The sequence below is a fragment of the Lolium rigidum genome, chromosome 5, assembly GCF_022539505.1.
Source record: "Lolium rigidum isolate FL_2022 chromosome 5, APGP_CSIRO_Lrig_0.1, whole genome shotgun sequence".
In the NCBI taxonomy this organism is placed as follows: domain Eukaryota; kingdom Viridiplantae; phylum Streptophyta; class Magnoliopsida; order Poales; family Poaceae; genus Lolium; species Lolium rigidum.
Genome location: NC_061512.1, coordinates 251,325,523 through 251,352,387, shown reverse-complemented (window position 1 = coordinate 251,352,387; position 26,865 = coordinate 251,325,523). Strand labels below are relative to the sequence as shown.

General features: G+C 46.5%; 1 long non-coding RNA gene across 8 annotated transcripts; it reads left to right on the top strand.

The window, feature by feature from the left end:
• The first annotated feature begins 17,431 nt into the window (after positions 1-17,431).
• On the top strand, positions 17,432-22,320 carry LOC124654737. Of its 8 annotated transcripts, none has more exons than XR_006988438.1 (6): positions 17,433-17,786; positions 18,436-18,524; positions 18,783-19,418; positions 20,762-20,852; positions 21,150-21,570; positions 21,805-22,320. It is a non-coding gene; the product is annotated as an uncharacterized LOC124654737 (long non-coding RNA). The 8 variants fall into 8 exon arrangements; XR_006988443.1 differs by lacking the exon at positions 21,805-22,320 and adding an exon at positions 18,592-18,633 and having other exon boundaries at positions 21,150-21,408; XR_006988442.1 differs by lacking the exon at positions 21,805-22,320 and having other exon boundaries at positions 17,432-17,786; positions 18,783-19,564; positions 21,150-21,408.
• Positions 22,321-26,865: the final 4,545 nt, after the last annotated feature.

Genomic DNA, 26,865 nt, shown 5'->3' with positions numbered 1-26,865 from the left:
CTGATCCATCTCCCCCTCCTGCCACAAATGCTCCACCGGAAATAATTCCGGTTAGCAGTGAGCATGCGGGCGGAGAAGATCCTAAGGCCAAGGGCCCTGCCCAAGAAGATGCGGAAGCACAAGGCCAAGGAGAGGCTGAAGTCACTTCTTCCGAGAAGGCTGGAGGGGGCGCTGGCGACATGGTCGTTTTTCCGAAGAACTTTGGAGATCCGGCTGACACGACTTCCACCCCCAAGGCGTATGCTACTAAGTTTTTCAACAAACTATCCGAGGCGGAGAAGTGGGAACTTGAACAAGATCTGCTCAACGCCATGCTGAACAACGCCTGGGGGAAGCCAGACTCCAGGACAACAGAAATCCAAGACTTCAAGAAGAACGTCGGCCAGTTCTTGGACCAGCTCGTCTGCAAGCAAAAGGTACTCCCCAGTAGCCCCCAAGCATGTAAGCGAAAACTCAAAAAGTAGTTAGCGCTTAGATGCTTAGAGTAAGATTACTTCCGGGTAGGTTGTTAAATTAGATCAGTAGCCCCCAAGCATTATGGCGGAAAGGTTCCGGCAATGATGCTTTGAAAGAAACCATCATTACTAGGCGGAATTTTCACTCCTGCCCTGTTTAATTTTTACAGGAACAGCAGGCGCTGCACTACGAGCTTCACAAGAACATTGCCCTGCAGCGCCGCGTTACTCTGAGCCAGGCGGAAAATATCCAGACTCTGAAGGATGAGAATGCGGAGCTGACCAAACAACTGGCGGACGCCCAAGGTCGGTTTCCGCCTTCTTTGTCATTAGCCATATTCCGACTTTGAACTTGCTGTTAACTTTTGTTATTATAGGCGCATCCTCTTCCCTTGCTACAGCCTCATCTGAACTTGAAAACCTACGCTCCTCGTACCAAGATTTGGAAACGAGATTAAAGGAGGCGGAATTAAAGAAGGAGCAGGCCGAGAAGCAGCTGGCGGAGAAAAACTCCGCACACATCAGGGAAAAAGGCGAGCTGATACTGAAGAAGAATGCTGACAGCGAGACCATCAAGAGGCAACAAAAAGAGCTCAATGGACTCCGGAAATATATGGAGACCGCGGAGCATCACTGGGACTTGCTCAACGAGAACATTTTGGGTAGGATACTGAAACCTTGCCCAGATGTTTGCTCCGACTGTTGATTTTGTGCTCAAATTGCATGCTTATATCCTGATTATCTTTTGCAGAGCCACTTGGTTATTCGGAACAGCGCCGGAATTTGTTCCCCCGGGATGACCTTCTTCAACTCGCAGGCGACGATTGCAAAGATCTCATCTCCGCCTCCCGCAAGATATGCTACAACTTATCCATCAAGAGGAGTCGCACATGCAACGTTCGCAAGCTTGTGGAAAAGATGGATGTTCTGCCGGAGCTGGTGACGGATCTGCAAGCATCATCAGCCAGAGGCGCAGCTGCGATGGCCTTGACCATGTGCTTAGCACATAATCCGGATCTTGATCTTGATCAGGTAACCACGGGCGTTCCTCTGGATGCGGATGTTAGCGCTCTCCTGGATGCAGTGAGCGGCTACGACACCCGTATCGCGCGCAGGATCCGGCACGAAGAATTCTACGACAAGGTCGTTCTTCCGGCAGACGAACCCTTGGAAGAGGAACTTCAGAAGGAGCTCGCCGCGAAGGCGCGACCTGCGGAATCCGGAACCCAATATACCTGGACCAGCTCCAAGGACGCGCCCCAAGAAGAACCCAAGACCAGCACTGCAGCTTCCGATGAAGAAGAGAGCGACGAAGACGTGTCATCTCCGGCTAAGGGGGAGTGAAAAACTTTTATTCCTGCGGGAAAGACAATGCATCATTTTGGCCCCAGCGAGGGTTTGTAACATAACTTAAATTCTTAAGTAGCTAGGGACGAAACAACTATGCGTGGGCGGAAAAACTTATCCTGCTATCCGTTTGAATTATTTGCACGTTTCGTTTGTTAAAAGCAAGTGCTGGTTTTTAAATTTTCCGGCTTACTCATTTGACCTTCCACGAGCCGGAAAACCTTAGACCGAAAACGCTCGCCTGCGGCGACGAAGCCCAATGGCGTCCGTCCATAACCGCGGAAACAAGCCCCCAGCCTAGGTGCCGGAAATCGCTACCAGGAATCCACGAGTTCGCAACGAAAGATTTTTCCACCAGAAAACTTAAGCTTACGTCCTAAAGGACGATTTTGAAAAATCACAACTTTCATACACGCCTAGGCGGAAACATCCAGCTCTGCGGTTTTAGTCGGAAAAAACATACACGATCTAAAATGAAAAAGTAAAGGAGGTAAAAGACTCAAAGAGTGAACCATAAGCTTTATTTCATTGATCATGTATAACTATTACAGAGTTTTGTAACTCGGAAAAAATATGCTAAGTGTAGAAAGGACGTAGCTGTGCAATGTTCCAAGGGCGATCTGTCTCGTCGTAGATGTCATCCGGATCCTCACACTTGCGTTTCCGGTGCCAATTAGCAGGTCTATCCCTTAGCTCGCGGAAATCAACAAGGTAGTACGACCCGTTATGGAGCACTTTGCTAACGACGAAGGGTCCTTCCCATGGAGTTTGCAGCTTATGGTCTTTCACCTGTCGAAGGCGGAGGACCAGGTCTCCTGCCATGAAAGAGCGATTCCGAACTCGACGACTGTGATAACGTCGGAGCTTCGCTGGTAGATGGCGGAGCGCCGGTCAGCTAAGTTCCGAGCTTCCTCAATCAGGTCCACGAGATAGCCGTCCGGCCTCATCGACTGTTTCTTCATTGTAGGCGGAAACTCGCGGTGAATCGTGGATGATGTCGGAGGGAAGCACGGCTTCGGATCCGTATACCAGGAAAAAAGGGGTAAACCCCGTTGATCTCGTTAGGGTAGTTCGTAAACTCCACAAAACAGCTTCCAACTCGTCAGCCCAAGCTCCAGCTGCTCGCCGCGAAGGGTTCTTCAAGGCGCGGCTTAATTCCTGATAATATTAGGCCGTTAGCCCTTTCAACCTGACCGTTAGATTGTGGATGAGCCACAGATGCAAGGTCCAGTCGAATCCCCATTGTGTCACAATAATCCCTCAACTCTCCTTGGGCGAAGTTTGTGCCATTATCTGTGATTATGCTGTGTGGGATGCCGAATCTCATCACGAGGCTGCAGACGAATTTTAGTGCCGTAGCACCATCGGCTTTTTCACCGGCTTTGCCTCGATCCACTTGCTGAATTTGTCAACAGCGACCGAAGGTATTCAAAACCGCCAGGAGATGATCTTTTTAACTTACCAACCATATCGAGCCCCCAGACCGCAAATGGCCAGGTGATAGGTATGGTCTTCAGCTCTTGGGCTGGAGCGTTTGGTTGACTAGCGTAGTACTGACAACCCCGGCAGGTTTTTACCAGCTTGTCAGCATCTTCTTTAGCTGTGAGCCAGTAGAATCCTAGCCGGAAAGCTTTGGCAACGAGGGATCTGGGAGCGGCGTGATGCCCGCAATCCCCTGCGTGGATCTCTCTGAGGATGTCAATGCCATCTTGATTGGAGACGCATTTGAGAAACACCCCTGTTGCACTCCGTTTGTAGAGCTGTCCATCAACAATTGTGTAGGTTCTCGCTCGTCTGACGATCTGTCGTGCGAGGACCTCGTCCTCTGGCAACTTCTGATCGATGAGGTAGTCCAGGAAAGGCTGTGTCCAGGCCGGAATGATAGCCATCACCTCCCTAGCCGGAGATACCGCCACCTCTCGGATTTTCCGGGTTAGCGCCCTTAACCGAGGGTATCCGGAGATGCTCCAGGAAAATGCCGGGCGGAATTTGCTTCCCGCCGGATCCGAGCTTGGATAGCATGTCCGCCGCCGTGTTATCGTCTCTCCCGACGTACTTGACTTCGTATCCGAGGAAGCACTTGGCGATCTCATCAACTTCGTCTCTCGTAGGCCGCCATGACGGAGTTTCGGCGTTCCAGGTTCCGGCTACTTGTTGTGCCACCAGGTCGGAATCTCCACAAGCATATGATGTGCTTGATCCCAATTTCCTTAGCGATGCGTAAACCGTGTAGTAGAGCCTCGTATTCCGCCATGTTATTTGTAGCTTCGAAGTGGATCCGCGAACGTATCGCAGCTCTTCTCCGGTAGGGGACTTCAGGGTGACTCCGGCTCCTGAGCCTTGGTGCTGCTTGGATCCATCGAAGTGCATGACCCATGTTTCTGGTTTCGGCTCCAGACTTGCGTCCGGAGCTTCTGTCCAATCTGCGACGAAATCTGCCAAGACTTGGGATTTAACCGCAGTCCTGGGCTTGTAGGCGATGTCGAAGGCGGATAGTTCAATGCCCCATTTAGCCGTACGTCCCGTTGCGTCAGCGTTGTTGAGAATTGTTGACAGCGGAGCCTTGCTCACGACCGTTACCGGATGCTCTTGGAAGTAATGCCTCGCCTTCCGCTGCCCGAGAATACTCCATAGGCTAGCTTCTGAAAGTGAGGGTATCTTTGTTTTGACTCCATCAGCACCTCGCTAATGTAGTAGACAGGTCTTTGGACGTCGTATTCATGACCTTCTTCCTTTCGCTCCACCACGATGACGAGACTGATGACTTTATTGGTAGCTGCCAGATAAAGGAGCATTGGCTCTGACTCTGCTGGAGCTGCCAAAATAGGTGGGGAGGTGAGTATTTCCTTCAACCCTCGGAGAGCTGCGTCAGCTGCGTCGTCCCAGACGAATTTGTCTGTTTTCTTCAGCAGCTTGTACAGAGGTAGCGCCTTCTCGCCAAGACGGCTAACAAACCTACTGATTGCTGCGACGCAACCAGTTAGTCGTTGCACATCTTTGAGACAAGTTGGCCGTTTGATGCACAGGATTGCCTTGATCTTTTCCGGGTTAACCTCAATGCCTCTGTGAGAGACTATGAAGCCAAGGAGCTTTCCGGCTGGCACGCCAAAAACGCACTTCAGCGGATTCAGCATCATCTTGTACCGCGGAGGTTGTCGAAGGTTTCTGTGAGGTCGCTGATCAAGTCGGATCCTTTCCGGGTCATGACCGCGATGTCGTCGACGTAAGCGTGCACGTTCCGGCCAATTTGGTCCTTCAAGCACCGCTGCATCGTTCGTTGGTAAGTAGCACCTGCATTTTTCAAGCCAAAAGGCATAGTAACATAGCAGTAAGTACCAAACGGGGTAATGAATGAAGTCGCCTTTTGGTCGGATTCCTTCATCCGGATCTGATGATACCCGGAATATGCATCCAGAAAACACAGAAGTTCCGCCCCCGCCGTCGAATCAATGACTTGGTCAATGCGCGGCAGGGGGAACGGATCCTTCGGGCAATGTTTGTTCAAGCCAGAGTAATCGATGCACATTCTTAGTATTTCGGTGTTCTTTTTGGGTACAAGGACGGGATTCGCGACCCAATCGGTGTGGATAACTTCTATTACAAAACCTCGCTTCTAGTAACTTTGCTAGTTCCATTCCTATGGCGCGGCGCTTCTTGTCTCCAAAGCGTCGCATAGCTTGCTTCACTCGGTTTGGCCCCGGATTTATGTTGAGGTAGTGCTCGGCGAGTTCCCTAGGTACTCCGGACATGTCGAAGGTTGCCATGCGAAGATATCCATGTTAGCGCGGAGGAACTCGACGAGCGCGTCTTCCTATTTGGGGTCCATGTTGGCTCCGACCGAAACCCGCTTGGAAGAGTCGCCCGGGATGAGGTCGTGCTTCTTGGTTTCTATCGCGGCCTTGAAGGAGGTTTTCTCGCTCGGAGATCTGCTTCTTGGTGGTCCGCATCTCGGCCGGATCCACCGCGGCTCCGTAGCCTTTCGGCTCTTCTCCGGATATCACGGACTCGCGAAGGCGGCTTCGCCTAACTCGCACTCATGAGCCTTTTTGTAGTCTCCGGATACGGTAATCATACCTTTAGGACCCGGAATCTTGAGCTTGTTGTAGATGTAGCACGCTCTTGCGTGGAACTTGTGGTAGGTGGGCCTGCCGAAGATGACGTGATAGGAGCTCTTGAAGGGCACAACTTCAAACGTGATCTTCTCTTGGCGGAAGTTATGAACATCGCCAAAAGCCACGGGAAGTGTTATGCTGCCGAGGGAATTCGCCTTCTTACCCGGAACCACGCCATGAAACTCAGTGTTGCTGTGTTTGAGCTGTTCCTTGGTAAGGTTCATCCGCTCCAGAGTCTCCAGGTACATGATGTTCAAGCTGGCTCCGCCATCCATGAGGCACTTGGAGAAGTCGTAGCCGTCTATGCGGGGACTTACAACCAAGGCGTAGCATTCTTTTGGCACAATGGCAGGGTGATCCTCTCTGTCAAATGTGCACGGGACTTCCGACCACCTGACATACTGCGGCACAGCCGGGACTGTGGCGTTCAGGATCCGGGTAGCTGACTTGGTAGCGCGGACTGTTGGGGTTCCGAGGAAAGTGTGGTAAGCCCCCACGCTCTTTTTATCGAATGGGTTGGATTTCCCTGCGGATCCTGCCTTGGGATCCGGCGAGTTATCATCCTCATCCATCGCCTCGGAACTATCATCTTCTTTGTCCTTGTTCTTTCCCTTGCCACCTTTGCCGCGTGGGCGGTGCTTCCGGGCGCGCTTGTATCCTGCTTCCGGGTCGTTCTTTAGATCATTGACCCACTTGCAGTTGCGGTTGGTGTGAGTGGACTTCCCTGTAGCCGGATCTAGATGGGCCAGGCAGTGCATGTCTCTGTACTCCTCATAGGTTTGCGGGGCGCGGGATCCGGCAGCAGTGACCTCGTCACGCTGCTGGCCCCTGCCGGCTCCGCCTCCGCGGCCGCGTCCTCTTCCGCCTCCCTGACCTCCGCGTTGAAACGCCATGGCGATCATCTCGGATCCACCACTCTTCTGGTCATCAGGGGGATTTTTCCGCTTGTTGCCGCTGTTGTTACCGTTGTCACGGTTCTTCTTCTGCTGGTGCAGGGGACCGCCGTGGCTGCTAGATCTCCGCCGCCGTCGTCATCGGCGGCATGATGATCACTGGCAATGGATATCATATCATCCAAGGTCAGTTTATTTGCATTAGCCAAGCATGTGAGCTTATGCCGCAGCAATCCTCCTCGCTGCAGTCCTCCTATAAAGGCGTGCATAGCCGTGGTGTGGTCGACGTTCTCACACTCGTTCCTGCATGCCAGCCATCGGGTGAGGAAGTTTCTTGATGTTTCTCCCTTCTTCTGGATACATGCCTGTAAGTCGCTTATGGTGGCGGGCCTTTTGTAGGTGCCCCTGAAGTGCTTTTCAAAAGCGTTTTTCAGGTCAAACCAGCAAAAGATAGAGTTCTTGTCGAGGTCGCTGAGCCAGATCCGGGCTGGTCCTACAAGGTACAACTGAAGCATGCGGCATGCAATATTAGGGGTTCCTCCGGCGAAGGTTACAGCATTGTAGTAATCCTCAATCCAGGTATCCGGCCTTTTAGTGCCATCATATGTCTTCAGGTTTCCGGGTAGCTTGAGGTTCATCCTTGGCATTGGTTCCTCTCGAATCATCCTGCCGAAGCACTTTGGGCCAATGTAATCAGATCTGTATTCGTTGAGGCGTTCCCGGGCGTCACGCGGGCCGTTGCGGGGAGACTTTGAGCGAGAGCGAGATTTCCGACCGCCGCCTCCGCCTCCACCTCCGCCTCCACCGCTAGGTGGTGGGGAAGGAGACCTGCGAGGGGGTCGGTTTGACTTTTTGCTTCCGCCCTCTGATTCTCCGCGTCCTTCGCGGTGTTGACTCCGGCTTCTGTAGCTGCCTTCGCCGTGGCGCTGGCCGCCCTGTTCATTCCGGCGAGGCTCCGGGTCGCGGCTCCGGCGAGGCTCTGGATCCCGCTCCTCGTTCCGACTCCTCCTGGGCTCGGTCTCACGAACATTGTTCTGGTTCCGGCGAGGTTCCGGCGAGCGCTCCCTGCTTCTATTTCTTGGCAGCACGTTGTCGCGGATAACAATCCCACCATGCCCTGGGGGCCTGGTGTTTCCGGCTGGACTACGGCGGCGAGGGGGTCGCGGGTAACCATTGGGCGGAGGAGAGGGGTTGCGGTACCTGTCCCGTCCAGAGTACATTGCATCCTTTCCCTTTCTTGGATCTGACGGTGGCGTCTTTGATGGTACGGGGATCGGATTTGGGTATTCCCTGGCTTTCCTTCTGCGCTCCGAGGATCCGGTGTGTGATTCGTCATCGGGTCGCCGATCAGCGCGGGCGCCCTTCTGTGCGGTAGATATACAGTTATCCGGATTGGATTCCAACCTGCGCGAAGTATCCGCCTTGCTTTGCTGCTGCATTGCTGAAGCGACGAGTGTGCGAAGATAGTTGATATCAACCTCTTCGTCCTTCTTCTGCAATAGTTCCGCAGCTTTTAGCATGTTGTCCTTTGGGGTTTCCAGCGGTCGGTGCTCGGCGGGCGTGGCGAAGTTGATCCTGCGAGGCGGGATTGCTTCTCTAATAATTCGATCGGCCTCCGCCTGCGCATAGGTCATCTTTACTTCCCACTCTTTCGCCATGCCCTTGACCTGCTCGAGTGTAGCAGCAATTTCGCGATCCTGTCTGTCGAAAGTTTCCGCCAGACCCGCAGCTTGTTCCTTTTCTTCCCTTAACGCGGCTTCGGTATCAGCGAGCTTCTTGGCTGTGGCCAGCATTTCCTGTCTGGTGGCCTCTAGAGCCTCCACATTTGCGTGGGCATTTTGCTCTCAAAGAACTTGATGACTTACACTTCTTCTTGGGCATTGAAATCAAGAAAACATCTGATGAACTACTTTTTTCTCATGAGAAATATGCCATTGATTCACTATTTTGTGTTGGTAGGACTGGGCGGGATGTTTTGATGATCGGCGTTCCACTGGTAGCTTTGTAATATTCTTTGGTTCTAATCTTATATCTTGGAGCGCCCGCAAACAAACTATTGTCTCTAGATCCAACATAGAAACTGAATACAAAGCTATGGTCAATGCCACAGTTAAAACTATTTGGGTTGAAGCCTTGCTTCGTGAGCTCGGAGTCTCTCTCCATGCCACTCTTTGTTGATGGTGTGACAAAATTGGCGCCACCTACTTGTCCGTAAACCCATGCGAGAAACAGTTACAAGCAAATTAATTGAGATCAAATTTATCTCTAGCAAAGATCAATCGGCACATTACACCATATATAAAAGCTGATCATGTTTGCTGTTCTCTCAGCTCTCCAATCCACTGTTCATTTCGCGCGTGAACAGTACCACAGTGAACAATAACAGTAACAATACAGTGATTTATGGCGATGAATAGAACTACAATATTTTTAGGTGGTACTTACCTGACAATTCTTTTAATGTTAAATCTTTGACATAATACTTCATCTTATCATATTTATATTCTTCCAATCAGCGACTGCCACATCGTTCTTTGCTACATCTTTTGAACGTTCATCTTCTTTTATTCTTCGGCAGTAACTTTTTGACACAGAATACAATCCAATGGTAGTTACCCTACAACTACGTTTTTTTTCACAACCCTTTTAAAAAAAATCGACGGTGGTTCTTTCACATACTTTCCCGACCGTAAATTTTCAACGGTAGTTACCCTACAGTGTAGTTCTTATCATAATTATTTTCTTTCAATCGGCGACTTGCAACATGTTTCTTTGCTACATTTTTTTGACGTTCCTCTTCTTTTATTCTTTGGTGGTAACTTTTTGACACAACATACAATGGTAGTTGCCCTACAACTACGACTTTATTTCACAATGCTTTTTTGAAAATTATTTGACGGTGGTTCTTCCACATACCTTTCTGACCGTAATTTTCCAACGGTATTTGCCCTACAGTGGTTCGTCCACGGTGACAGTAATCCGCCAATAGTATTAACACTATTCTTTGGCCATAAGTTTTCAAAATAATTCCCTGCGTAATTTTGTGCCATTAGCTACCCCACATTGCTCTTTTCCAATTCTTTAGCAGTAGTTTTTTCAGCACATTTTCTGAGCGTTATTTTACCACAGTAACATTGATAGTTTTTTTTCGAAATGGGGGTATACCCCGGCTTCTGCATCGTGACGATGCACACAGCCTTTTATTAAATAAAAAAACAGGTCCAAAAAGTAGTGTTTACAAATCACACATCATCAGGGATTGATACAAAAATCAACCACCCACCGAAAGAGATACATACTAAGACCACATATCAACATAGCCTCCTAGTATGACGCCAACCAGCCTGGCACAAGATATCCTGAGCGACCATCAGGAGCCGTGTGCATCCAGTAGCCATGGCATCCCGCTGCCCCACCGGCGAAAGCAAAGCCCAAAGTTGGACCCAATGGAAAACCATATGAATAAACCCTGCAAGAAATGAAAAGAAGGTTTTTTATTAAAAATTATATCATTCCCGAGTCTCCAAATAGACCAACATAAGGCAGCCACCCCAATCCGGATATATGCCTTAGATTGTCTATCTACTCCATTTAGCCAATTACCAAACATATTAGTAATATTGATGTGAGGTGGAAGATCATAGGTAAAGTTCACCGTACGCCATAATAGTTTAGCTAAGGGACATTCAATAAACAAGTGTTGAATGGTCTCTTGTTCACCACAGAAGACACATTTTGTACACCCATTCCAATGACGTTTAGCTAAATTATCTTTGGTTAACAACACCTTATTACTCAAGAACCACATAAATTTTTTGATTTTTCACGGAACCTTAACCTTCCAAAGGTATTTTCTCAGAAAAGGGGTATGATCACACATAAGATCTTCATACATCGACTTTACTGTAAACAAACCATTTGATGACAAATTCCACACAAAACGATCATCCTCTTCATTTAACTGTACCATCATTAGTTTGCGACATAATTGCAACCATGAAGTCCATTTATTACCACTTAATATTCTCCTAAACGTGATATTCAACAGCGATCGACCTAGTACCTGCAAGTAACCGTGACATTCTTATGGTGCACAATATTATATAGAGACGGATACTGTTGAGCCAAAGAAGTTTTACCTAACGAGGTATCTTCCCAAAACCGAGTACTGCTACCATTACCCACTTTGAAAAAACCCCTAAAAAAAATTCCTGTTTGACCTCCATTAGACCTTTCCAAAAAGGGGAATCAGTATGTTTCGCTTGAACCTCCGATAACGTCTTATGTCTTAGGTATTTATTAAGTATCAATTCTTGCCACATCCCGTCCTCATTAAGAAGTTTAAAAAGCCACTTACTCAATAAACATCTGTTTTTGATTTCAAGCACTTCAATACCTAATCCCCCTTGATCTTTAGGTCTACACACTATATTCCATTTTGTAAGCCGGTATTTTCTTTTGTTTTCGTCAGACTGCCAAAAGAATCTTGATCTATAGAAGTCCAAACGTTTCCTTACCCCAACAGGTATTTTCAACATAAACATCGGTAAGCTAGTTAATACTGAATTAATAAGAACTAACCTATCACCATAGGATAGTAACTTACCTTTCCAAAGATCCTAATTTACTCTCAAACCTTATTTCTACCGGATACCAATCAGAATTTTTGAGTTTCTTGTAATGGATTGACAGTAGTTTCTCGACTAGATGTGCAACCTCATCTGTGATTATTCGACATTAATCTTTCATCAAGGCACCGGTAATTACTTGACACAAATCTTTAGCCTCAATAGTAATTTTCCTATGGTAATTATTTTACAATATTTTTTCAGCGGCGCCTAATCCTTCAACGGTAACTATTAGACAACAACAAATGCGAAAAACAAATCAGGCCACTAGTAGAGAAACCCCCCTTTAGTACCGGTTCTAAAGGGCCTTTAGTACCGGTTTTGTAACCGGTACTAAAGATCCGGTACTAAAGGCCTCCCACCTTTAGTACCGGTTCCTTACGAACCGGTATTAAAGGTGCCTCCACGTGGGCACGGAGGAGCCCGCGGGGCTGAAGACCTTTAGTACCGGTTCGTAACACGAACCGGTACTAAAGGCTATTTCGTTTAATTTTTTTATCCATTTTTTTCTAATTATTTTTCACTCTCTCTTTTATTTTATTTTTTTCACTCCATTTTTTTTCCAGAATTTCTAGTATTTTCGTTAGTCTCTAACTACACTTTATCTCTAGTCAAATTACTTACCCGTGGTCAAACTTCCCGGTCGGTCACCCATCCTCACACTACTCCCACACTAGCACGCTTAACTTCCGAGTTCCAACCCGTTCCACTTCCAAGTGCTTCGCGCGCATGTTGTTGATAGTACTATCATATCAATCCTATTAACATGTTGGTCGATGTCACACTTCTTTATTATTTAAAATCCAAATAATTATTTTAATAAACAAAAGTAATGATGTAATAATAATGTTGAATAAATAAATTAAATTAAAAAATTTAATTTGTATTATTTTTAATTATTTTTTAAATTTTAATTATTTTTTCCAAACCTAAAACCTAAAAATTTGAAAATCTTATAATTTGCTAAAAGTAATAGTAATATTTTAGTACTCAAAAAATCTTATAATTATTAATTTTAATTTTTAAAAATAAAAAAAACATAAAATTCTAAATTTCTGGAAAAAACTAAAATCTTCATGCTTTCATATTTTCATTTGGAATTTTGAGAATCTAAAAATTGGCTAACCGGGTAAACCCAGGTGAATTCGGATATAACTTTTTCTCACGATGATTTTGATATATTATACGCATTTTTCCGACGTCGTATGCAAAAATTAATGCGATTTAACCATTTTCAAACTTTTTTTGCAAAAAAGGTCAAAATTTGAATTTCTTAATTTCACCGAATAGTAGGTTGCATAATATACAAGAATCTAAAAATATTTGTTTTTAAATTTTCTATCATTTTTATTTGTATTTTACAAAAGAAAAATTTCTATCATTTTCACCGAATGGGGAGCAGGAAAACCTTTAGTACCGATTCGTAACACGAACCGGTACTAAAGGTCTACCCTTTAGTACCGGTTCGTGTCACGAACCGGTATTAAAGGTTTTCCGGCTGACGCTAACCTTTTAGTACCGGTTCGTGACACGAACCGGTACTAAAGGTCCTTACGAACCGGTATTAAAGATCTAGGCAGTGCAACCGGTACTAATGCACCCTTTAGTACCGGTTCGTAAGGGAACCGGTACTAAAGGCTTAGACGGAAGGCCCCCTTTTCTACTAGTGGGCACACAAGCTGATTATGCAAATCCAATCGCATGCAATCCCTACACACAAACGCCCACCACAAACTATAAAAATATAGCTCCAAAGAACCAAACGTTAACTACACATTCTACATGACCGGCACCACGGACGGCGGCGTGCGCCGCGCTACACTTCCTAGTGGTTTATAAAGGCCCTAGCTGTGAAGACCTCGGAGGAGTTCAGGCGTCGTTTTGTTTGTCCAGGATCAGAACAAGTCGAGATAGATCAGCCATGCTGAAAGAAGAGACAAAATGGATGGTAACTGAATCGTACTATTCGTAGTAGGTGTACGTGGTAAAAACAGTGACTGTATATACTTGTCTGCTGCTCTGCGAGGAAGTGGAGTGACGCACTCACGGCTATGGTAGACACGCCCATCAGAACAAGTAGCAGCTAGAATCGAGTTTCTGTTTCTCCGTTTTTGGTATACGGAAGGGATTCAGTTTCGGTGCCGGCACGTGCGCCGCCGCGGCGACGACGACGCGCCTAACATGTTATCTTCTTCCTTCCTACGGCTGTTGTCGAGTAGAGTGAAGCTGACGTGTATGTCATCTTCTCCAACAGCGACGTGACGGGGGAACGCGATGAACGTCGTGGGCAGTGCACGGACTCACGTGGTCTTTGGATTGACGCATGTATTCACCGGCAGCGGCAGTGATGCGCATGTGAAGCGCCAGGATCAGGCGTGTCTGATCCGAATCTGGTCTAGAGGCGAGCGATCCAACCATCGTCGTCCTACGCATGAGTTTTTCAATTCAGCGCTGGGAACACGTTGGGGCTAACGAAGGATCTTGTACGCTGGCTGCAGCTAGCTGCCGGTTGCACTGTTCGAGGTCGTGCGTATTGCGCGCCGGATCGCCGGTGATCCGTCCAGGCATTTCGTCTTCTCATCCAGGATCAAAACAAGCAGATCAACCGGACCCCCAGAGGGAAACTTTGGTGCTACCACGATGGCAAAGCGGCGATTCGTCAGTGAACAAGTTTCATGCTCTCTGCTGGCTCTTTTCTATATTGCCTACTAGGATTCAGTTTCAGTTTCTGGATTAGTTTACCAACTAATAACGCCCCAGCTTTCAACGGTACCTGCGATGTTACAACACTACACTAGAACTACACAGTCTGAACATTATTTGGAATTTGGGCAGAGTTTCCTTCGTATAGGAAGGACACCTGCGGCAGGCAATCGGTAATATTATGACATAATGTAATGATATAACAAGTTCGCACAATCTTCGTATGACTCTGATCAGGTATATGTTTCCAAGCACATGAGTAATAACCAACTAATATTCTAAGAGTCAAAATTATTAACTAAACCACAATTATCAACTGATTATTATATGGAAGTATGTGATGTGCTCAAGTGGTGTAATAGCATCTTTAGCAGAGTCCGTAAACACGCGAACTGAAAACCTGGAGTTCAGTTCACCGAACTCGTGTTTACGGGTCAGAAAATCACAGACGCAGAACAGAGCCTGTAAACCAAAACTGTAAAACAGAACGATTTCCAAACCCGTAATTGCATGGTTTTTCATAGAATTCATATTCATGACATACAACAATCGATCATAATTATTCAAATAATCAGCCAAATTATTACAACACATAAACAAATGTCTGAACCAAATTATTACAACAGTTTTGAGAAAGTTGAAGAAACGAAAAATGTCTCAACCAAATTACAACAATTTTCGGAAAGTTGAACAAAGGAACAAATATCTCAACAATGATACATGTCACACATAAATGAATGGAATGGTAGGATCAAAGGCGACGGCCATGTCGCTGCCAGTGGTGCATTTTCAAATCATAAACGAGCTGGGCATGGTACTGGCATTCTCAATCTGCTGATGCGTTTCAAGGAAAGTTTCAATGCGATCCGGATTGCGTTGGGGTTCCACTCGGGTGCCAACGTTGTCATACAAGCAGGGCAAGCTTAACCCTCGTTTGTCCTCGATGATCATGTTGTGAAGAATCACACAACATCTCATGATGTTCACGAGGGTTTTTTTTGTCCCAAAACCGGGCTGTGCCACGAACAATGGCAAACATTGCTTGAAAAACTCCGAAAGCTCTCTCAATGTCCTTACGAGCTGCTTATTGAGCTTTGGCAAATTTAGATTCTATTCTGTCTTGGGGATCCTTCATAGACTTAACAAAATTTGCCCAATCCGGATAGATGCCATCGGCTAGGTAATATCCTATTGTCTACTCATTGTTCATGATCTTATAGTTGCAAGTGGGTGCTTCCCCATTTGCTAATTTCACAAATAAAGGGGATCTTTGCAGCACGTGGATGTCATTGAATGTTCCCGGCAAACCAAAAAAAAAAAAAGCCAAATCCACAAATCTTGTGATGCAACGGCCTCAAGTACAATGGTAGCATCTTTTCTCTTGCCACAATACTGTTCATGCCATATCTTGGGACAATTCTTCCATGTCCAATGCATACAATCAAGACTACCAAGAATGCCAGACCAACTTCTTTTTCTCATTTATCCCCATCAATCTTTTTGTGTCATCCTCATTGAGAGCTTGGAGATAGGTTGGCCCAAACAACTTGATAATCATGTGAGCAAACCTACACATTGACTCCGTGTTATTATCTTCGCCAATTCGAAGATACTCATCGGTGTAATCCGTAGGGATGCCATATGCAATCACTCTCATGGCATCCGCGATTTTTTGAAACATGCTGAAACCCATCACGCCGGCAGCATTTCTACGTTGCTTCAAGCAATTCGAATTGGCTGCACAGGCCTTGACGATTTTGATGAACAAACTATGGCGCATGCGATACCTCCTACAGAATAGATGCGGCAGATAGATAGGTACCTCGACGAAGTAGTCCTCCATCAGCTGCTTGTGGCCGAGGAGGCGATTCTGTTGGATGTGGTTCCGGCCAAGCACCGACCCACGCTTCTGATTTAGCAGCTTCGCGCGGTTCTCCAGCTCCTTGACGGAGAGAAGGAGGATTGTGGCTTCCCCCTCGTCGTTGTGGAGCAGCTCTTCGAGGTCGGATTTGTACGAACTCGACGAATCAGACATATCGACATCGACGAACTCGTCGCCCGAGCTCATCCTCGATTCGGATGGCGCGGCGTTGGCACCCGGAGCTGGGCGAGGAGCCGCAGGCGGGGTGCGAGGAGACTTGCGCTAGCTCCGGGATGCCGGGCTAGGGCGAATCGGGCGGTGTGGCGGCGGCGCGGGGAAGGAGAGAGCGAGCAGTTGCATGCGGTGAAATTTCAGGGCGCCCTAGATATGGATCCACCGTTCAGGTCGCTCGAGCGCCCCCTACAAATACATGCCGATTTTGGTTTTCAGTCTTGGCCCAAAAAAAATTTGATTTTGCCTCGTTTACGGTAACTGGTTGGCGCCTGGCGGTTAATTTTTGGTTTCAGCCCTTTTACGGGCTCTACTATCCCCGTCTCCCATGCATTGTCGCTGTCTTAATGCCTGAAAACCAAATAAAAAGCAAGAATGAGTACATAAATACTTAGCAAGTACATAATGGAACTGTAAGAGCATCAATCAATGAACACCATTAGATTTTACTCCAAAAGATGAAATTTGAATTAAAACTGGACTATGAGATAAGAAGATATCAATTTGGGGATTCCTTCAGTTTCTGTGCGGTAGCGTTCCAAAGGCCTTCGATGCAGCCGAACAAACGTCTTGATTGGGCTCCTACAGTACATCGGCCTAGTCAATTGAGATCCATGCACATGTTGCCATGTTTTTCTAGAACCAAATTGTCCAGCCATCGCTTGGGCCACGATATACAGCCTTGCTTCGACTTGCATACATAGTGCACCCGACCAAATCCTCAAAAAAAAGTGCACCTGACCTTCTGGCATTATACCCTATATAAAAACTAATCAAATTAGTGCATCCCATATCAATTGGAGTACTGTAGATGACATAATTATCCTCTCTTTCCTCCACTGATCTTGTGACACGTGCGTTTTCTTATTTTCTCCCGTTGATCTGCTCAACCCGTAAATTTTTTTTTGCCTTTAGGGTCAACCGGTTACCGGTTACTCACCTTATTTCATTCCTATTGTAGCGGTCCCTCCCGGTAAGTGTGTTCTGTTTAAAGGCGGTAAGCAAATCCCATGAGCTAAAAAAAAGCTACCAAAACGGTCAAAGCGGCACGGACGAATCGAGAAACTCCACCGCTTGGGGTCCCAAAAGAACCAAAAAAAAATATTCAGTTCCCCATCCCTGTCCCCGCGTCATCGGCGCCGTTCTCTCCCCTTCCCGGAGCCTTCGCTGGCTCCACGTCCCACCTGCTCGCCGCCACCCACGGCGTCGTCCCCGCCCACCGCGCACGCGCCACCACCAGGAGCCTCATCTCCGCGCTCTAGCTGGAGGAGGTTCTGGTCCTTCACGCGGTCCAGAGCGGGGCGTCCAGGGGAAGGCTCACTGTGGACGAGACGTGAGGGGAAGATGGAGACCAGTGTGGCTGGGAGGCGTGGACGCGGACGGCATGGAGGTAGCGGCTAGCACTCAGCGCCGGTGCCAGTCAATCTAGCCGCAGCCCGACCTCGGGAGGTAGTTGCCATGGAGGCGGAACGGTGAGAAGGGAGCGGCAAGGGCGGAGACATCCGTGTCGGCCACGGGTCCGGCGGCGACCGACGGCTATGCGAGTCGGTGCGCAGGTAAGCCTCCTGCCTGCTCCGTCCTCTCCCTCTCCTCTCGCTCCCCCATCTAACCTCCTCTCTTTCTCTGTTTTCCCCATTCCCCTCCCCTACCCCATAATTCCTGCTGCACGAGTAGGTCGCCGTTGTTCCCACGCCAGCACTGCTGCCCAGCTCCTCTGTCTGCCCTGCTCTCTATTCTGGCCCTCCCAAGTTCAGTCGTCGCCCGCCCTTCTCCCGGGTCTTCTTCCCGTCGCTGGTTTGCGCCTATGGTCCGCTCTCCTCTGTGGTGCTCGGCTGCCTGCTCATCGGCTCCACCGGTCAAGACCTCTTCTGCCCACCCGTGGGTCTCCTCCTCCTCCACCCTGCCCCTCACTTTTTTTTTCTGCGTGACCTTGCCGTCTTCTTCCTGCAGTTACTTTCCTCAGGATAGGTATCAAGGAAATAATCATGCAAAGTTGTATAGTTACGTCAGGTCTAAAACAGAATAGAGAAGAGTCGGCCATTGATCTGATCTGTGGAGAAAAAAAATGAAACTGATTTTCATGCTGGATACTTTGGAACACCCCTCTTTAACTGTGTTGAAATATGTTCCATATGTTCAATGCTGAAACTCCAGCGCTGGAATTTGTCAATATACTTTAACATCAACTACGAACTGCTCATGCAGGTTTTGAACTGCCATGATTATGATATGTACATATATTAGCACCGGTGCGGTATGCTACTAATACTAATGTTCTTCGTGCTGCTGGTAAGGTATGCATCTGATTCTGTTATTCTCCACACCCCATGTGTTAATTGGATCCAATTTTCTTTCATATAGTTTGTGTCTTGGCAAAATAGCAGAACGGCCTGCCATTGAAATGTATTAGTGAGTTTATTTCACGTCATTTTTTCCTTTGATTTCTTCGAAGTGTTGCTAGGTTTCTTAGTATTCTTCTCTACATACTTTTATTCCTTAGTATTGTTGTTTATTTTTCTCTTTTGCCTTTGCTGATTTATTTACTTTTGCAGGTCTATATGGGATCGTTTTACCGGTGTGGGATCTCTTTATTTTGCTGATAGGCGTGCAGTATTGGGAATGGGCCATATGTTTTAAAGATTTATGGGGTGATTGCTCACAAGATCGGTTCTTGCCTTCTCCTGCGGATACCCCTACTCACAAACAATCTCAGTCATATATTTAAGATACACAGAACAAGCTGGATCGTAGGATGGACATTCTGGTACAAATGATGGTGAAGAGGACGAGGGTCCTGCTATAGATGATCAATAGTTGCCTTCAGCTCTATGCCTGTGCCACAACGGAGGATGTTGGTCCTTCTGTATTGGATGCTGAGCCGTCATGTCCATCTCACAATTTATGATGGTACACAAAGGAGCCAGATGCCACGATGTACTCTCGATCATGAGAATGCCTAATGGTTGTAATCCTCTGGTGCAGAAATTTCGTATGGCCCAATAGTGGTTGTTTTATCCTCAAACTCCACAAGTGGCCAGCCGTTCATATGGTCATGAGGGGGCAAATCTAGGTGACTCGAGAAAGGTTTTAATGATCTTGTGGTAGATGAAATTGGTGTACCAACCATGGAGCGAAGAAAGGAAGTGCTTGACCATCTCTAAAAGCATAGCAGTAATTTACAGTTTCAAGTACGTTCAGTGCTATTCCATATTTCTACTGTATCTATGTTACAGTGTTTTTCTCCCTTTCTGTTGCTTGCACTGAAACTTCTTGTGATCGCAATGGTGACCATGATGACTTATCATTGGTTCATGTTGGAGTCTAGCTCTGGAAGGTACATATAATTTGTACTTGTGCTGGAGTCTTTTGTCATTATAATTTTCGTCAGACTGGATGTCGCTCTCTAAGATATTACTTGCAGGCTCTGGCTCCACATATAGTTATTTATATCCCAGCATTTTCGTACTTATACATTACGCACTCAGTAATTTAGTGTCGCTTCCTATTTCTTCGTTTTTAGGATAATGTAGTGTCGCTTCCTATTTCTTCATTTTTAGGATTTATTTTGTGCAAACGAAACCAGATGGCCCAGACTTCCTATTGTGTAGCGGTGTTTTATAGTGAAGTTTTTTTTTTGTTATAACAGCGCCAGGGCTGTGAACTTGGCTTTCATTTATCTTGATAGTTGACTCTGAAACGCGCGTACAGCTGGTAGCTTGCGCTGAAGCATTTGATGCTAATTCATTTTGTCCGTATAAGTGTTGTGCCATGTAACCAGTCTATGTTATTTGATCACCACATCTTAAAGATAACGATAGCATGAGCGCATAATTAGCCTTACAAAATTGTCTGTTTGGACGTGCATACAGCACCAATCAAGCTGGAGTAGGGGATGTGACGAACTGATTACCAAACACACCTGCTTGACATGTCCTCCTGCTTTGTCTGTTGATTTTCCGTCATTAGGATTTGATAGTCCGGGATACGTTTTGAATCTGCATTCCTGTCTATTCTTTTGATTAGTCAACGTTCTGAACAACCGTTGTTTGCTGAACTCTCTTGGTGTAACTATGTCATGGACTGCAGGTTTTCTAGCTGCTCCTGCTTCATCCCAAGTCCGTTCCAGTTGCTGAACATTAAAAAAGCATGTAAATGAGAATGGAGCCGCATAAAAAAATGACGGATTAGCTGTCAGGCCATCACAGAGCTTTAAACAAGCCCATTTAATGTTCTATTATTCTGAGATTTTTCCTCAATAATCAAGTTGGTGGTTTATGTGCCCATCTGAATTTTGAGTGCATGTTAATTTTCTTTTAGCATGTTTAGGAGCGGTTTGCACTATCAGTTAATTTTTAGTGCAGATTTCCCTTTAATGTCCTATTCTGAGATATTTTTGGGAGGGTCAAAGGCTCTCTACTTTTCTATTTTAATGTCCTTCTGTTCTGAGATTTTTTTTGGGGGTCAAATGCTCTCTACTTTACTTTGCAAATGTTAATCTACCATCAAGTCTTACATGAGGTCATTCTTACAGTGGGCAGAGGGAAGTCAAGCGCCCAAGGCAATGATATGCTCTCATGACTTATGCTGCTGTTGAAGGGCTTCAAATGTTAAGAACAGGCGTGGTACATACTGATTAACTCTTTGTTTTTGGATGTATCTTCCACTGCCGTTATAACCTTCTTAAGTCAAATGCATTTTTAAGGATAAAATGTAGGAAGATACATTGCTGTGGTTACTAATTAATTTGTGAACCTGATTAAGTGGTTATACGTTGCTCTGGTTTACAATCACGATATATCAATAATTAAGACTCTGATACAGATAAACCAGTTGATATCATTTGTTTGGTTCTTGCTATAGGTGGTATTTCATAACCATGTACTTGATTGTCTTCTTAAGATGTCATTGAATGATTGCAGAACCATATGTGGGGCCACCTTGATGAAATTCTTACAGGCAGGGGAGCATCGAGTGTAAAAGTCACTTTCCAGGTTTACTGAGTTGCTGGAACAAAATCATCATCTAATGTCTTCGCCACCATCATAGTCACATGGCCAGGACCGGTCCTAGAGCCAAAATGACCTGGTGTCATCCAATAGGTCGTACATAATTTTCATTTCATGTATGGGTGTCACTCACTATGAATACATGTAATATATCAAAGGAAATTGGTTTGTACCCGGTGTGCTGTGACACCTGTTGGCTGAACCTAGGTACGCCCCTGATCATGACCTGGAACTAAGAAACCTCTTGACTACCACATTGGGCTATCTATGCATTGTGCGTCAATGGTGGACTTGGTGTTGTGGATATAGATGGCAGCTTCCTTAGTTTTTGCAGGTACGAGGATATCAAAATAAATGAGATCACGTTTTGTGGCGTTTTGTCCTACTCTCTTTGAGACTGAAATATATGAAATATACTACCCATCAATAATATAGAGAGTACCCAATAAATGATATATATCTGAAGTGTCAGCATATCAGAATTTCCAGTCATTTGAATACTAATCTTTGTAGTTGTAGGAATTTCCAGTCATTTGAATACTGATCTTTCTAATTGTAGAAATTGCAGGATGTTTCATGTCTATTTTCATCTATACATCTCCTTACAGCCTTCTAGGATATTTCTCACGAGGTTCAGAAGGCGAGGTGCCTTAGCAGGCAGCCAAAATTGGATGCCTGTTTTTTTGTTGGCACTGCATTATATTTGATGTACATATGTTCAGTTGCTGAGGTAAGATCTCAGCAGTTATTTTGCCATGTTCTCTTTGTTGCTCCATTGTAACAGAGCCACAGTTATGTTCTTCCAAGTTTTATGTGAGTATGGTTAATATGTTCTTTCCTCATTTTCATTACCCTTTTTGCTGCATCTCTCTACTTAGTTCGGTGGAAGGCTGCAATATTTATATTGCCATTTATGGTTTCACCACGGCACCGAAGAAGCAAAGGCCTGAATGTTAGGTTCTGCAGTCCTGAACTTTGGAACTTAGATATGATTGTCCTCTGGTCCAGCTTTGTGTAATTAAATGTAACTGCTCATAAATTGGTTTCCAATTTTCTTAATCAAATGTTGTCTTTTGGTAGTTTTGTTGATTATACTTTGCATTTGATCATAGTACTTCACATTTCGATAAATTTACTCTGTTACCAACTTTCTTTTGCTACAAGAGCACGATATATAGCTCCACGGGCGCGGCGTGCCGCCGCGCCAGAGCTTCCTAGTGTTATTTTATTTCTCGAGGAAAGGCCATTATGGTTAGTTTTATTAATATCACACAAAAGTTATATAGTTTAGGAGAGTTTGCACATGGAAGCTAGAGGATTCATCGACCAAATTACAAGCAATATTCAGGAATGGACCTGCCTTAGTGCCACTAGTGTCAGCTGAAGCCAATGAAAAGTGCAAAACCTTCACTAATTAGTACTAACTCATGATGATTTATGGAGGCTGACCCCCGTGTCATAGAGAAGATATAGATATGACCCCATTGGTATTTGTTTCTAGCTTCATCCCTGGCAATATTTGAACCGAAACAACTCCTAGCTAATTCATGAGCCGTTGCATTTGTACTCCCACAATGTAAGAACTCAACCTTGCCACTGCTGCTTCCAGCTTGAATCATTATATATCGGCATAAATAGATGTGGCCTCATTGCTTATTCGATCTGCACCTTATCATAGTTGGATGACATCATGCTAATCAGACTCAGCCTCTATATCCGAGGGAGCTAGCAAGAGCAAGACCATAGAACATTGCCAAGGCTTCAGCCATGGTGGCAAAGGGCACATGCAGTGTGAGCGTTGTCGAGGCCGCTATAAATCCTCCTTGGTTGTTTCTTACTATAGAACCCGAAGCTCCGGACTTACTTCGAAAGTTTCACCAACATTTGACACAACTGAATTCGCTCGCGGCCTGAACCAAGTCTTCTTCTTCTGAGCCATGACCGGTAGTTTCATACTCGCCGAGTTGGCAACTATAGCTTTGATCGAGTTTATACAGTCACTACGGGAGAGCCGGCATGTGCCAACGGCCAGCCCATGTGCCGATGGCTAAATGTCGAGGCCGTCGGCACAGAGGCCCTCGTCGACCGGCAACGGAGCTGACCATCGACACACTGCTGTCTACACCGACGGCCACCGTCGGCGCAAACCGGACCGTCGGCACAGGAAGTTGGTGCCCGAAGGTCACCGTCGGCACAGCCACGGCCGTCGGTACACGCGCAGACAGGCGGGCCCAGCCGTTAGGCTGTCACGGCGCCGTCTACACTGTGCCGACGGTAGCCCACGGTGCAACGGCGGCCGTCGGCACAGGGACTGAATACTGGGCCCCCCTTCTGCTGTGCCGACGGTCACCCACGGCACAACCAAGGCCGTCGGCACAGCCAATTATGCACATTTTTTGTTTTTTCATTTTTTTGCATCAAAGAGATAATTATTACCCATATAATTATTAATCCCAATCACTTTTTTGTTTATTTCTTTCTCACTGCTATTTTGGCGAACCCCTTTGCGGGAAACCTATATATATGTATAAGGGCGGTATAGATCCCCGCCGGGACCCCGGTCTAGGGTTTTCTCGAAATCGAGGATCGGAGAGTGATTTGAGATGGTTTTATATCCAATGCTACCCCCAGTGTGTGTCCGGCTTCTCGGACATGGGGTTCTACACTTAGGCGGATTCTGGATGTATTGGGGGAACTCCCTCGGAGGTGAACCGGAGAGAACCTTGAGATCATATGGGACGATCCTTGTTACCACATGTACCTATGACCTAACCAAACTCAAATGGAGGCATATGCCCACCGGGGACCCCGATGGGATGCAGTCAAAGGGGTAGACCGCGCGGTCAACAGAACTAGGGTTTCGCCAGAAATCGAGCCTCGGATCTAGGGAATGGCCCCAAAACTTGTGTGTGTCCACATGGCATGCACAAAAGTGGTTTCTGAAGGTTGTGTATCCAATGCTACCCCCAGGTGTGTCTGGCTTCTCGGACATGGGGTTCTACACTTAGGCAGATTCTGGATGTATAGGGGGGAACTCCCTTGAAGGTGAACCGGAGAGAAACTTGAGATCATATGGGATGATCCTTGTTACCACATGTACCTATGACCTAACCAACCTCAAATGGAGGCATACGCCCACCGGGGAATCCCCGATGGGATGCAGTCAAATGGGTAGACCGCGCGGTCAACAGAACTAGGCTGTCGTCAGAAATCGAGCCTCGGATCTACGGAATGGCCCCAAAACTTGTGTGTGTACACATGACATGCACAAAAGTGATACATTTAAGAACTTAAGACCCATACACGATACAAAACACTTAAATAACTAGACCCACACACATACCAAAGCGCTTAAAGAACTAGACCCACACACGAACCGAAACACTTAAAGAACTACACCCACACACAGGAACCAAAACACTTAAAGAACTACACCCACACAGGAACCAAAACACTTAAAGAACTAGACCCACACACAAACCAAAACATTTAAAGAACTACACCCACACACGAACAAAGCACTTAACACTGGGTCGACGCATGACCCGCTAGACACACGGACTCGACACACACACATATTAATCAGAAGTCGAAATCTTCGTCCTCGCTGGGGTGTCCTATGAAGCGGTGGTTGTGAGGTTCCACGACCACCGTTCATCATCCTCCCCCCATGTCGACGCCTCTCCTTTGGCGTACTTTGCTTCAACCGCAACCGTCCTCTGCCGCTTTCCCGCCCTCCTCTCTCTCCTGTACGTCTGCTTGTCCTTCCAGAATGCGCGCTCTGCCTCGAAAGCTCCGAGATGGTCTCTGCGCCACTGTGCCATGAACTGATCGTCCGCCTCGGTGGTATCAATCCGCCGCTGGCCAGACCTGTACCGCTGACAAGGGATTAACTTGTCAATGCCTACAAGTAGTAGACTAGGGTTTCGTTGGATGTAGAGGGCAAGTAGATCTCGAAGGTTTCAGCCGAAAAAGTACTCGACGAAATAGAAATTAGGGTTTGCTCAACAATTGATTCGATGCCTCTCTCGTCCCTCGACTCCCCCTTATATATGAGGCGGAGCCGAGGGATTCGTATTGTACAAATTACAGAGTCCGGGGAGGTTTCTAACTCATCCCGCAAGATTACAAATAACACTTCCTACTACAACTCTAGCTTTCCTTAATAATATCTTGGGCTTCCGAGTCTTCTTATTCTTCGGGTAGTGGGCCTTCAGTAAACCCCGGGTACTATCTTTGGCAGGCCCATTGGGGATGCCTATGTCAGTAGCCCCCGAGATTTTGCTTGAATCGCAGAATCAGGGAAAATCTCCACCGTTTATTTTTATTCGACAACTTTAGATTTTCTATATTTCTTCACATGAATTTCTATATTGCACAGGGATAATGGTAGTTGGGGCTAGTTCATCTGACGGATCAGGTACTAGTTAACTGCTCTAGTGGCAATCCGCAAAAACCTACTTCAAGATCACGTCCCTGGACATGACCTCGGGATATCGGTGTAAACTTCGACAGGTGCCGCTTAAGGTCTTACCATTCTGTCGAGTCCCAGTCAAATTTATCGGGTACCTAACGCGTCCGTTAGGATTTTTCTTCGTATCTGTTGATACGGATAAAAGTAGCAAACCGACGTCAGAGACGGCGCCACGCCGCACAGAACGGATCTGGGGTCTTACCTTCGCAATGTTTTGCGGCATTCAGAATTTATTCGCAACTTTTGGCGTTCTGAGAATATATTTGTCGAGTGCTTATTCGGCTGTTGGAATAACACATTTTATCGAGTCAAAAGATGACTTATATTGCTCTCCCGATGGGAGTATATGTAGAGTTATCTTTATAACTCGAAATATGCTCCTTCTTCCTTCTTTTACTTTTTTCCCCTCTCTTTTCCTTTTCTTCTTTCTTCTCTTTTTTTTTTATAATTTCATCGGGCACGCGAACAGCGTTCCCGATGGGAGTAGCCCCCGAGGCTATGAACAAAAGCTTTGCGTTTGATCATAGGCTCCCACAAATTCTATATTGCCATACTCGAATTTAATTTTTCAAAGTAGCCCCCGAGTATTTGGGCAAAAACTTGTATTTGATCAAAGGCTCCCGAAGTATTTAATAACTTCTCTTGTCGCCAATTTTCTCTTATTTTTTCCGTCGCAATTTCCTTCCTTGGCCAAAATTAGTTCACTGCTGATAATAGTCGCAATTTTTACGTCCAGAAAGCTGTAGTACTATTCTATCTCTGCCTTGTGGGTCCTCTTTTTTTACCACGTTGACACGTCGTGCAAGTGGGGGACACACGTCCTCCGCTTTTCCTGGCGTACGTACCGTAACTCCTCCACTATAAAAATACTTTTTTACCCTTGTTTCTACGTGGCTATCATCTGCTGCACACTTTTTCCATCCAGCGGTCCGTCGTTTCGCCGCACCTCTATATAAGATCTCCTTCTTCTTCCTCGAGCACTTCCGCTCACGCCGTTCCTGTGCTCTTCTCTGCAAATCCTCCTGTGCTCCATAATTCCCTAAGCGCACCTTTGCCAAACTGCACTCCTGCGCCATTGTTGATGCCACCGCGTCGTTTGACCAGGCACAGCACGCCGGAGTCCTCAATGGCTGCCGTGGATCTGGGGACCTCGGA